Below are 12,559 nucleotides of genomic sequence, written 5' to 3'. Positions count from 1 at the left end.
ATGCTTTTTGCATGGTGTGACTTCTTTGGTGTTACTAATATAATAGTAAGGATTATTTTGAATAATAACATTGAACTTAAGAATGGAAATCAAATAATTTAATTAAATGAAGTTTGACCTACAAAGGCTTCAGAAATTTTAATAAGGTTGCCTTAATAACACTCTGATTTACTACTTCCTTTTTCAGGGGAAATTACAAAAGTGAGATCACAGTAGGATTGGAGCTTTCAAGGAGCATGGGGCAGAAATGCTAATTTTGCTTCTAAAGAGGACCTGAAGTTCTTTGGGTAAATTAAATTGTGTTGTTGTTTTTTTTTTTTAACTTCTTGAATTAATTTCACTAATAAGTAACCAGTGACTCTCTGGATTTAGCAATCAGCCACCAGAAGAGTTAAAATGTTTTTGCAGTCATTTATTCTCTAAACTGCCTACCCCAGGTATTTAAGTACTCAAATATAAAACTGATATCTTGGTTTTAGATGTGCATGTCATTGTTACAGCTACTGTAATGCTGGATTGGTCACTCTTTCTGTCCCCGATAACACTACTTCCAGTGCCAGTGGGAATTTTGCTGTTTCAAACGTGAGCGGTGGCTTTATGAGATGAGTTACCAGGGTCTGTGTTCTTGCATTGTCAAAAGAATGTGTTTAAAAGTTCACAAATTATGATGCAGAAATGAAGAAGAGTAGTGTGTGTGTGAGCAGCATAGGTTTGGCTGATTTTTGTTTTGTTTTTTTTTTTTTAAATATATGTCTCATTGAATTGAAAGCAAATGCTTAGAAACAACATAACACTTATTTTAAGAGCAGTTAACTTGGAAGTCAGTGCCTGTGTAATGGTAAAATGATCAGATATTTCTGAGAACACCCTTACAACTTTTACTTAGCAGAGCATATGAGTGCGGTACCAGAAATTACAGGAGTTTATTAAAATAAAGCAAGAGATGTTGTTCAGATCACCAGTTTACTAATTAGAGCGTCAGTTGATTAAAGCAGGATGTTCATTTGCAAAGCAAACAAAGCAGTTTGGGCGATTATTGCAGGAAAACATTTGAAAATCTGAAAGGCAGTTGTTTAATTAATAAGACTGTTCAATTATTCTCTAATCTTCAAAACTACAGAAAATCACTGTATTACCTGCAGGAAGTTCTCAAGATTTATACCCAATGACATATTTTGGTACAATCGGGCTGCAGTCTGCTGCCTTTCAAATGAAAAGTGAAAGGCAGAAGCAATAAAAGGAACATCTTTGAGGGGGTCTAGATTTCTTCTGCCCAACTCCGTCTTGACTACAGCTTAATTTTAAAATGCATCCTTTCTTCTACCACAGCCAAATCGGTTTCCCCTGTATGTATAAACCAGAAGTGGCAGTTTTGTTTGATCCCTAGATAGTGAACATTAAGATGTATTATTATTAGATGAGGCAAAGTTTATTCTGGTGAATTGCCTTAACGAGAGAGCGGTGTGACAGATCTGATGCAAGCGCATGCTGTGTCAGCTTGGGAAGAAGTGTATGTGCAGAGAGAATATTGTCATCACTCTCAGCAAAATACTGCAGAGTATTGCTTTACTTATGGCTTAAGAAACTGACAGAGACAGTTAAATCTTTGTGTCAGTCAGGTTCTGATTTAAAGCTCCGGCTGTCAGTATTCAAGGACTCAATTATGTTATGACCTTTCATCTTTTTCCTCTTTGCAGCACACATCGTGCCCAGGCTCCTCTTAATTATTTTTTGTCTTATTCTTTCCTTGTGCTCTTTTCTTGAAATAAAAGTAGAGAGGGGAAAATCTCTTTCCAGCAACTTTATTTTTTTATTTTTGTTACATCATTATCATTTTCACAGTTGTAATTCCATGGCGTTTCTTCCTGGCTTATTCTCATTTGCCTAGCTGGTGGAGCCAAATGGGATTTACCAATTTACTTCTGGAAACTAAATGGCCTAATGTTCCTCCCTGGTTATCTACCCTTTCAGCTGGTGGGATATATGCTCTGCCTTCTGCCTGCTTAGTGCCCTGTAGATAAATTTGTACAGAATTTCTTTAGCTGTCAGAGTGATGGATGGGAGGTACAGTGGAGCTTGCTCAGCCAGAGCAAGTGGCTGCCTTTGCCATCCATCACTCTTCTTGCTGTCAGCCCCCTGATCAGGACTTCAGAGCAGGTTCAGACTTTGTCTAGGTCACAGTGCCACAGAAAAACAATTAGTTTGTCAAGGATATACATATTTTAGCATGAGGATATTTGACATCTGAAATGCTGTTGGTGTGTTCTGTAAATCAGATTTTTGCTTTGTTTCAAAGTCGGGGCTCTGTGCTTTAGGGGAGAGTGAGCGTATCATCCAGTATCCCACTGGGTATTCCTGTGGTTATGATTGTGGATGGTAGGAAAGAAAAGTGCGTGGCAGGTTAGATAAAAGAAAATGGAAAAGAAGCATTTGATACCTGAGCACTGGAGGCAGATGTGTGTTTTAAAAGGGATGTTAAAAACAGCTCTGGCCTTTTAAAGGATTTAGGGTTTTTTCCTACTAGTAATTTTTAGTAACTCTGGTTGGGCTTTAGATCATTCTCTGGCTTGATTTGTTGGCTCTTTTGACTCACCAACTATTTGTGAAATAGAAAAGCAACAAACTAAATTGAAGTATTTCTTCTTACTTGTGTTATATTTCACTAAGACTTGTATTTCTCTGTATGTCATTGTTTCATGCGTTCAGCTGGTAACTTAAGTTTCTGCTCTTAAATACCAGCCAGGATTTTTAATTCAGAACAGTCAGTCCTTAACTCTCACTGAGGAACTTAATGTTTTTTTTCTTCCCATTTAGAGGTGCTGGGGAGAAGAAATGAGAGATACCTAGGCTTGACAGTTCATTTAGGTGGCAGTGAAACAGGGTTAGCTGTTGGAAAGCTGATTGTCCTCCAGTGGTTTTTACCGTTCTGTGAGGGTCTTTTCCACAGTTCACCAGCAAGGACTCGCAGGTCTGCTCAGCTTCTGCTGGGGACAGTCCAACAGGAGTGCTACCAGTTGCTGACCATGGGGCTTCACTCTGGAGGCGGCTGGCTGTTGTGTCACCTGCTGGAGAATACCTGAAGCATGGGGTCATTCTGAGAAGGAGAAACACTTGTGATACGAAGAAGCCTACATCAGGAGAACAAACCTGCTTTTTGTGCATGAATCACTTCCACAAAAGATGGTGACTGTAGTAGAGCCCAGGTCTGGGGTTGTCAAAGTGGTTCCGTACGCTCCATACCACCCGTGACTGTCCTGTGGAGTAAGGGAACATCGGATTACATGTGCTTCGTAACACTCGTATGACAGGCTAACAGCACTGAGCCATGTGGTAGTTTGAGTAGGGTTTCTGTAACCGCCATGTGCACCTACCTGATTCTGACACAGCACTAGTGACCCAAGTCTTTGTTCTTGTGTCTCCACAATTATCTTTGAGGAATAGGTGTGATAGCACCGACTGTTAATAATATGAACAATCTCCTTGTGTTTGTATGTATAAACCAATTACCTATGAAGTGTGCTGTGCTGCTGAACTATCAACAATATTTTCCAAAAGTAAATTGGTTGTGTTTAGCATTTCAATGCCTGAGGAAGGTGTTGCAATATCTTGCAAATTATATGGCCTTGCAAATAACTATAATGTTCTGTGCTTAAGTGGAAAAGATACTTAAAATCATAGCCTTCTTTCTTCGCAGCTTGTGTTGCATGCTAAAACTCTGTGGAGACAAAATAACTGTGTCCTGGATATGCTGAGCCAAGCGCAGAAATAACTCGCCGCCTTGTTCACCAGTATTCCCATTACCTGTCACCAGCCACTCCCTGTCAGTCTGAGCACCTGTGGTTACAGGATTGTTTTCTTAGAAGACTGCTACATATCTATGTTTGAGTGAGGAGGATTTTTGCTTGGAGCTGTTACCAATGGATCAGCAGGGGAAATAAATCTTTGCTAAATTTGTGTTTTTCACATTTTCAAGTGATCAATTACATTTATCAAGTTTCTGGATAAGCACAGATTATCTTGCGCTCAGTAAAATTGTAATGCTTCTCCCCCGTATGTAGGGCAGAAGCTATTTCTGCATGAATGCTGTGTAGCCAGCCTTCTTGATGGCTGTGAGAAAGATGGCATAGCTTAGACTATGTTGACACATTTAGAAGGAATTAAGCTCCCTCCACACATCTGTATTTTAATAACGTTGCTTTTTTTTCAATGTTTCTTTGCACAGTGGAACAAATCAGAAATAGCCACTGCAGCTGAAGGCAACAGAGGCTCTTGCTCGAGCAACAGTGTGTGTTTCCTAATCCTCTTCCAAACCTTTCTTAAACAACTGTTTGTTATGTTATCGTGTTCCAGCCTGTTCTCCTGCTCTATTTGATTTGTTACTCTGCTGTCTCACATGATGCATTTAAATCACAAGGTCTTTGTGACATGAACTTTGTTTGGCATGGATCTAGAAGTATAATATACGAGTATAGTATACGTGTTATTTATTTTAAGGAAAGAAGAAATTTGGCAGCTGGCTAGGAAAAGATGGAATTTCTGATTATTAGAACAACAGTAAGGGCACGTTTTCATTACTAAGCAAGCATATAGACATTTCTGTCAACATGCCCCATAACAAAGATAGTTCGTCATGCTAATTTAGTACATGGAGAGTGCATTACACCTAGGTGGAATTTTGGGAAGAAATTTAACCTGTTCCTGGTTTATTGAGAGAGAAAATGAGACTCCAATTCCAAAATAAACTAATAACTAAAAATTTCCGGTAGTGGGTAATAGTTAATTGCTTCTTATTTCTCACAGCTAATAGAAGTTTATGGAAGGAATAGGCTGACTGAATGATTCTGAACACGGACCAAATGGAGTGGTTTTGTTCTAACTTCTCTTCCTTTCAATGAGAGTGGAGAACCAGGGCTCTGGCAGATGTACCAAGAGCATAAGAGTACTGTATCTGTTACAGGAGCTGCAAGCCAAGCACCAAGTTGAGACGTCACAACATATACACACTAAATATTTAAATACACTTTAAAACAAGCGCCTTTGATTTTAAAGCCTTCTAACATCTTATACAATATTTGGACAGGATAATGATTCTTGTGTGCTTTACTCATCTTCAGAAATATCGAGTGAAAGTTCAGCTGGCTTCTATTTTATCCTGCTATGTGTCTTCTTTTTTTTGCTTCACAGGTGGCTATTAAATCAGCTTTATGGGGAAACTTGGGCTAATGTTTCTGAATTTTTGCAGGATCATCAACTAGGGCATTATAGTAACGTAGTGTGATGTGTGTTCACATGGGGATTGAAGGAATTTTCCATCTAGTTGTGGTGGTCACAAAGCCACGTTAGCATAAATGAAGTAACTGAGGTCTAATGCTGGCAAAAAAAAGTAGAATGAGAAGTTTTAAGCAGTAGATGACAGACAGTTGATGAAGGAAAAAACTTGTAAGACTAGGTTTGGGAGATAAGTATCCAGTATAGTAAGTGCAAAGTATGTGTTACCTAGTATCTAGAGACTTGACTAGTTATCAGTAACAGGACCCTGGAACTGGGCAGTTACAAGCATCAGGTGTTTGGCATGTGGAACTGAATTTCCACCTTAACATAACCCTAGCATTTTAAAGCTAGAAGAGACCACTTCTGTCTTATTCACTCTTTCTTTTATCAAAGAATACTCATATATTCAACCTAATATCTAATGTTTAAATTCATTTTCTGTATCAGTTTTTCTTTATCAGTCCTTGGCCAAGCCTGATAGTTCCCAGTGCATTGTCACTGGAGGTGAGATATAAAAGTAATGCAACTGATGTGTCCTATGTATACTGACTTTTAGTGACTCAAAAGCTTCTCTCTCCTGGGCCCTGGTATGAACATGACCTTCTATAATGCTGAATACTAAAACAACTGTTTTAAGCTTCATGTTTTAGTTTTAAAAGTGAAGGAACAAAGTCACGGTGGAAGCCAGCTGGCAGACTCGCATAGCAGCGCGCGAACCTTTCCCCTTTAGACATACCGGAATTTAAATTTGCACTTAAATCACAAGTCAGTATGAATTTAAGCCTATCCAAGAACTCATTTATGCACATCACAAAACCACCCCACAAATTGGTACGGTACTTTTCACTTGGCAGTCATTTCTCCAGAGATATCCAGGACAGAAATAGCAAGCGTGCTGCAGGCCAGATAGATGCTGGCAAAGCTGCCTGTGGTAGGAAATTTGTTCAGCACCTGCCTGTTTGTGCTATGCCTGGCTGCCATTGCCTGCATTAGACTACCACGCTTATAATGAGTGAAATTGTCCACATTATTTAGGAATAACGGTGGTTTTTGTTTTATGGTTTAACCAGAGCTAAAATTTTTAGTGCAATTTAAAGTGAGCAGGAAGACAAAAAAGCACAGCAGGTCTGAGCAGAATCACTCTTTTCAAAAACTTGTCATTTCTTGGGACGCAAACTTGGAATTGGCTGTGCCGAGAAGAGCACTTTTTCCTCTTCCCACTGTGCAAAACTCTGTTAAGGTTGACAGGTCTCCCTGTGGGTGTGGAGATCTCAGAATGTAACAACTCTGATTTTCCTTGGTATTTAAAAACTGAAAAAATTGATAATCAGCCTTTTTACTTCTGCTTGCCCAAGTTAATGTCCGATGGTAATCCCAATGACTTTCAAGTGAACCGTGTGATGTCAGGAATAAATGTGAATCGTTAATTAAAAATAAAAATTGGGAAGTAGGTCATATCTCTTGGCAAATCTACCCTTGCAAAGTCTGACCAAAATGACTTGATGTTCTTGATCTTTTTTTTTTTCTTCACTCTGTGTACAGTTTTAAATCATAGAATCATTTAGGTTGGAAAAGACCCTTGGGGTCATCGAGTCCAACCATCAACTCTACTCTACAAAGCTCTCCCTTACACCATATCCCTTAACACCACATCTAAACGACTCTTAAACACAATCAGGGATGGTGACTCCACCACCTCCCTGGGCAGCCTATTCCAGTGTCTGACCACTCTTTCTGTGAAGAATTTTTTCCTAATGTCCAGCCTAGACCTACCCTGCTGCAGCTAAAACAGTTTTACTGTATATTAAAAAAAAGTAAAACATGATCCATTTAAGAGAGGAAAACTTTATTTATTTATTTTTAAGTGGCCTCCTTTGAAACTTTCTTGAAACATGCAGTTATCGTTTAAACTAACTAAGGACCTGGGAAAGAAATTATGTACACAAACTATAGCAGTAAATATCCTGAGAAACCCCTCTTTTTCTTCCTGTGTACATGAAAATTGTATTGTGCTTAATCCAGAACTCTCTTGTAATGAAAAAAAATTAGCAGTATTACTGTGCTATGTCTATCTCCGTGCTGTTCCCTAGAAGTGAACCATGTGTCACCTCTGCGGAAAGCAAGGCCTTTTAGGATCAGTTTGATCCAATTGTATTAATCTGTGTTAGTTCGTCTGTTCTAATTAGACCAGGGTTTTAATGTCAGTGATAAGTAGAGTTAGTGCTCTTCATCTTACTTGGGAATTACTGCAGTGGTAGCCTGTTCCAGCAAGACTAGAAGATTTTAGTTATAATTGCTTCATGAAAGGCTGTCATTTATAAAGACATATTGTCACACAGCTGGGGAATATTCCCCCCAGCTGGACGCTCACCAGGCTGCTCTGGTTACCTCCTGCCATACAGCCTCTGGGTGTTTTACAATTCCTGTTGTTGAAAAGTAGGGAAGACAGGCACTTTGGTTCCTCTAGTATGCTCACAGGTCACAGACTGTCTATTCATTTTCATAAAAATGGGACCTCATTGCCCAGCTTGCCATAATCTTCTTGAGGCAGCGCTGATCTCCATCCCCAGCCTCTGCTACCTCGGGCTGGAAAACGGTGCACTTTGTGAGTGAGCTCTTGGAGTTTAAAATTCAGTTTCCCTCAGTTGTCAGGGTTACAAAAAGCCAATTGCTTTCTGTGTTGGTTACAGAAGAGGTATAAGAAGTTTTAAGACAAAATAATGGATATGTGTGCATATATATTGATTTATTTTATTTTATTTTTTTTTACCAGTGTGGAATGTGCTTGGGGCTTGCTGTCAGGGTCACCTGCAGAACCCAGGGATCCCTCCTTTCTGAGGTTCTGTGTTTTCGTTTCTGGATTGAGAACTGTCTTCTAATGTGCAGCTGCTTTCTCGGTTTTGCCTCTGGTCTAGTCTCTCCCATTTCTTCAGCAGCTCATTGGGAGTGAACTTCTGCACCAGCAAAAGTCAATGGAAGCTGTTTGATGACTTCGCAGGGGGTGGATTGCGGCCTCGCTGTATAGAGAAGCATAGTATTTTGTAAAAATGTGTTTTAAGTTATGAACTATAAATCTTGTCATTTTTGTTCATATTATCTTTTATGTCAACAGATTAGATTAAGGACTTGTTTGCCTTATCCTTAGATGTATATAATTGTTTATTTCCTGTAAGGGTGGCTGTTTCAATATAAGTATGTGGTGGGAACGTTGTACTAGGTAACTGACTTTTTGTAATAGAAATATTTTTTCAAAAGTGGTAACAATGTCTTAGAAGCCTTACACTTAGCTGTAGTGTGATATGATGCAGACTTTTATAGTAAGTCTTCAAAGAATCTCCATTTTTATTCATGCAGATGGATATCTTACCGAAACATTTTTTCTGGCATGTGAAAGCAGATGAATAATTCTTGTTTTGCTTTCTTGGTTATAAAGGGAAATGAATTTTCTTAACAGTAAAAGATTGCAAGAAGCTTATTCATGCCACGGTTTGAGAAAGTATGTGGAAAATATGCCAATGATGGAATTGCAGCCTCCCTTTTTAAGTCCCACATACATGGGTTAAGGGGTTTACCTGTAAGACTCTAGTACAAGAACGGTGAACATGGAGAGAGACAGGGAAACAGATGAACAGGGAGACAGAGATGATTCTTGAGGGTCTTTTGAAGATGTCTGTCTACCTCAGCTGGCTCTCCCACTTCTAGGATAAGCTGTATTTTTTCCTCCTTTCTGATCTCTCCAATCAGACATTAAATATCATTTTGGGTCCTGAATTAAAATTTAGGAATTTCTTTATGTTGACTAGTCCACTTTCCATTTCTGTCTCAGGATGAAATTATGCAGTCCTTTCCTTCCTGGTTCATGACTCAGTATATACCAAATGCACACTGTTACGCACCTTTTTTCTGCTGGGGCATCTGTGCTGATATAAATGACAGAAAAACAACAAATGCGCCATGTACCTGTTTAGTATCCTCTGATTTTGTATGTCACCTCAAGCTAAGTCGAGGGGCTTCATCCTGAAGCCATACTAAGATAGCACTGAGAAATTGAGCTTTTCCCATGATGTTCAGCTCCGTATGTCTACTTATTCCAGCATTTAGACTATATGTTAAGAGTTTGTCTCTCTCTCAACTAAAACAAGGCTTCTGTGGCTGCATGAATTGTTACCATACTGCTCAATAGCTTCCTTTGTTTTAGTGGGTCAGGCAGGCATCCACTTTGGCTGGTTGGCATAGTGGATCCCAAATGGGAGTCTTGCTCTCATAGTGATGCTTGCTGTTCCTCTGCTTGGGTAAGGAGAGCTGGTCGCTCTGAGTGGACAGCTGCTGTGGCTCTGGCTGCTATTTTGCTTCTGTAAGGAAACCTCTTGTTATGAGGTCCTTCCTTTGTTTTCCATGTAGAACTTGCAAGATTTCTTAAAATTATGCCCACAAGGTCTAGTGTGGATATGGACCTAAATAATACGTTTGATCCAGACGACCTTACTATAACAGTGGGAAATGTGAAGCAGAGGACATGAAGGGTACGAGGACGTGCAACCTGGTATGTGATAGCCTTTCATTTTAGAGAGAAATTTAGGAAGGAGTAGGACAAAGGTAAGGAAAAGTCAAACCATGACAGTCTAACCTCATTGGCTACTGTGGAATACTATGTGGGAAGATAAAGTGACTGGAAATAGGAGTAGAAAACTCAAGAGTACTGCAAACACAGGGGAATGGGTAAGGAAAAAACACTGGTAGTATCAGCTCACCAGCTGTTGAGATATCAGGGAATTATTTAGTAGGAATCCTCCCAAAGTGGGTGAGCTAGGAAAAATAATGTATGCTAATAAACAGAACTCATCAATGTGCGAGAAGGTATCTGCCTATGTGAAGCCATAGTCAAAAGTTTTACATCCGTACTGAGCATACACGTGCAGTTGCACACTAAGAAGCTGGGATGGCTGAGCTCCCTTGAGGACTAGGGCTCTGGAATACAGGAATGGTGGTTATTTTTGCAGGTTGCAGGAGTGCACTAAGGCTGTTTCCAGTGCTGGAACTGAACAGCGCAAAACACGTTAAAGAGAATTGAAATATGTATAAAAGCATGTGCACAGAGAATAATTTCATTACTATTCAGCATTGCTTGGAGATTTTTAGGACCCTCAAACTTACAGTGTATATGGTGGGGTCCACGAGCTTCTTGGATCTGCAGTGAGAGCAGGACTATTTGCTGAGGCTCTGACTCAGCCACATGTCAAAGCTAAGTGGTTCAGCTAGCTTCATAATCCTGAACTAGTTGTGTCCAAATGGAAATTGTGGAAAAAAAACAAAAAGCATCATTTGTAAAAATGTAGGTTTCATAAGTATTGCATGTTAAATACAAGAGGAAAGCTTCTTGCTCTACTTGGTGGTTGATATGTCAACCAGACTGCATATCCAACCCTGAATGCTACCCAGCAAAAAAGACATACATCAGATGGAGAGAGAGCAGAGGCAAGCATTAAGGATGATAAAAGAAAACATAAGCTATGAAAGCAAACTGAAAGAATTTGGTTTGTTTAGTCTAGAGGTTAAGTAAAGAAGGCTGAGGAGATGTAGGCAAAAGTCTGCTGTTTGGAGGAAGAGAATAATCTAGTTTTTCGTGTCTGCTGGGGACAGGACAAGGACTGATGAGTTTAAATTAAAGCAAAGGAGATCAGAAGTTAGATATGAGGGAAAACTTTGCAATTGTAAGGATAATTAGTCACTGGAATAGATTGCTTAGGGCTGCTGTGCAATCACTTCAGCTTTGTAAGAACAGGCTTGACAAACATCTGCCAGGAGTGCCATAGGCAGTGATGCCTGTGCCTGGGAGTAGTAAGGTGAACTCGGGGACTGCTTGAGCGCCTTCCCGTCCTAGTTTCTTTGATATGCGGGTTGTATTTTCATTCTCACAGTGCTGCTTTCTGGGGCCCCGCTCACCCAAAAAAATCTCAGTTAAAATGTTTTTTTGATGCCTATTTCAGTCAACTAGCAGGAAAACAAGTATATTGTGTGTTTTGTGACAGAAGAAAAGTTAGTCTGAAGCAGATTTTGCTACAGAGACCAGCTTTAGGGCTACCACACCTTTTACAACATCTGTTTTGCTGTGCTGTAGCAGGAAGCAGCTTCTATTACACTTTATCAGCAAAAATTCAGATCCCAAAGTGACAAGGCAAGCTTGAAAGAAAAAACAGCTGTTGACGGGACTCTAGTGAATATGCTATGGGCCTCAGCAAAATAAAACTTGATGGAAAGGGAACGCAAAGCATGTCTTCATTCAGCTTTGAGAAAAATGTACATGGTCGCAGATTAGCAAATGGATTTATTCACCAGTTTACAAAACCTGTTATTCACAGCACTGCATGTTACTGTCAGCTGTCTCGGTGACCCTAATGCAGGCAGCTCATTCCCCCAAGGCTCTAATGTGCCAGCTGGGCTTAATGTAAGAGTCTGTGTCAGCTGGACTGGTGAAGCAGTGTAGTGATTCCAGTTGCATAGTTCATTTCTGATGGAAAAGTGAAAATGATGACTATGTTTGGTTCCGTGATGATACATGTTTCATTAGAGCACTAGGGCTACAAGAAGGGAAAAGAGAGAGGGGATTGAGGTATGGTCCAGAAACACATACTCTCCAAACTGCTGGTGCGCAAATACTGAGTGTTAGTTCTGTAATACTAATTAAAATTTATGTGTTTGCTATATTTGCCTTTTGGAAAGGGTGGGGTTTTTTTTGTGTTGTGGTTTGGTTTTTTTTGGTTTTGTTTTTTTTTTTTTTTGTCCACATTCAGATCAAGAGCAAAATGTTAAAGGGGGCTACTGCTTTTGGAGAAAAGACACAATAAACCGTCTTTCTCATTGGGTTTGGGGTTTTTTGTGTCAGATCTTGGGCTAGTCATTGACTTTGAAATGGAATGTAATCAAGACTTGTTGCATTAAATAACGTGATGTTTAAAGCATTCTAGTTTCTTAGGTGCCTCTTCAGGAAACACTAAGAAAAAAAAAAGTGTGATCACTATTCAAAAACAAACAGAGCTGAAATTCTTGGTACAAGCAAGGCATTTATTGTCAGTGGTGTCTAGAGGGATATTAGAAAGAGGGCTGTGTTATAACATCCACTTCACTTCTCTGAGTTCCTCATTTCATCTGTGGGCCAAACGTTTTATTGAATAACAATCAAATATTCTTTTGAGACAAAAACTTAATTTAAAAGCATAGGCATTAAACTCCAAAAACAAACCAAAACCGCTAAAGAACACCCTGACACCCCCAAAAGTTATATGGCTAC

The sequence above is a fragment of the Rissa tridactyla genome, chromosome 9, assembly GCF_028500815.1.
Source record: "Rissa tridactyla isolate bRisTri1 chromosome 9, bRisTri1.patW.cur.20221130, whole genome shotgun sequence".
NCBI lineage: Eukaryota > Metazoa > Chordata > Aves > Charadriiformes > Laridae > Rissa > Rissa tridactyla.
Note: the sequence above shows the minus strand (reverse complement) of the source record.